This window comes from Sinocyclocheilus rhinocerous, unplaced genomic scaffold (genome assembly GCF_001515625.1).
Source record: "Sinocyclocheilus rhinocerous isolate Xijiao unplaced genomic scaffold, SAMN03320098_v1.1 scaffold2005, whole genome shotgun sequence".
Classification (NCBI taxonomy): domain Eukaryota; kingdom Metazoa; phylum Chordata; class Actinopteri; order Cypriniformes; family Cyprinidae; genus Sinocyclocheilus; species Sinocyclocheilus rhinocerous.
The window spans coordinates 17,781-19,558 of NW_015640046.1; positions in this window are offsets into that span (position 1 = coordinate 17,781).

Consider the following 1,778-nt stretch of genomic DNA (forward strand, 5'->3'; position numbering starts at 1 on the left):
GTATAGCAATGTAAATAGCATTGGTCATGAATTTGCTAAACAATTATTAAAAAATGATACAGTAAAGTAACATGACAATCACCACAGTGGTACTTGGGGAGGTGAAGAACAAGAATCTGGTGGAGTTTGGAGAAAACAATTTGATTTCCTTTTTTTATGAATTTTTAAAATATGTCTGTATAGCAATGTAAATAGCATTGGTCATGAATTTGGTAAACAATTATTAAAAAATGATACAGTAAAGTCACATGGAAATCACCATAGTGGTACTTGGGGAGATGTATAACAAGAATCTGGTGGAGTTTGCAGAAAACAATTTGATTTCCTTTTTTTTTAATGAATTTTTAAAATATGTCTGTATAACAATGTAAATAGCATTGGTCATGAATTTGGTAAGAAATTATAAAAAAATTATACAGTAAAGTCACATGGAAATCACCACAGTGGTACTTGGGGAGATGTAGAAAACGAATCTGGTGGAGTTTGCAGAAAGCTATTTGATTTTATCTTTTTATGATTTTTTAAATTGTCTTTACAGTGAGGTAGTAAATTGGTCATGACTTTGGTATGCAATTATTAAAAAATTATACAGTAAAGTAACATGACAATCACCACAGTGGTACTTGGGGAGGCGAAGAACAAGAATCTGGTGGAGTTTGCAGAAAACAATATGATTTCCTCTTTTTATGAATTTAAAAAATATGTCTGTATAGCAATGTAAATAGCATTGGTCATGACTTTGGTAAGCAATTATTAAGAAATGATACAGTAAAGTAACATGACTATCACCACAGTGGTACTTGGGGAGGTGTAGAACAAGAATCTGGTGGAGTTTGTAGAAAACAATTTGATTTTACCTTTTTATGAATTTTTAAAATATGTCTGTATAGCAATGTAAATAGCATTGATCAGGACTTTGGTAAGCAATTATTTAAATATGATACAGTAAAGTAACATGACAATCACCACAGTGGTACTTGGAGAGGCGAAGAGCAAGAATCTGGTGGAGTTTGGAGAAAACAATTTGATTTGACCTTTTTATGAATTTTTAAATGTCTGTATAGCAACATAAAGAGCATAGGTCATGACTTTGGTAAGCAATTATTAAAAAATGATACAGTAAAGTAACATGGAAATCACCACAGTGGTACTTGGGGAGGTGAAGAACAAGAATCTGGTGGAGTTTGCAGAAAACAATTTGATTTTACCTTTTTATGAATTTTTAAAATATGTCTTTACAGTGAAGGTGTAAACAGCATTGGTCATGATTTTGGTAAGCAATTATTAAAAAATGATACAGTAAAGTAACATGACAATCACCACTGTGGTACTTGGGGTGGTGAAGAACAAGAATCTGGTGCAGTTTGGAGAAAACAATTCGATTTTTTATGTATTTTTAAAATATGTCTGTAGAGCAACGTAAATAGCACTGGTCATGATTTTGGTAAGCAATTATTAAAAAGTGATACAGTAAAACAACATGGAAATCACCACAGTTGTACTTGGGGAGATGTATATCAAGAATCTGGTGGAGTTTGCAGAAAAGAATTTGATTTAATATTTTTATGATTTTTAAAAATAAGCCTGTATGGCGAGGTAAATATGATTACTCATGAGTTTGGCATGCAATTATTAAAGAATGAAACAGTAAAGCAACATAAAATTTACAACAGTGGTATTTGGGGAGATGTAGAACAAGAATTTGCATAAAACAATTTTATTAATTTTTTTAATATGTATACCAACACCAAGTGTCTCAGGCCAAAACATGCATAAAA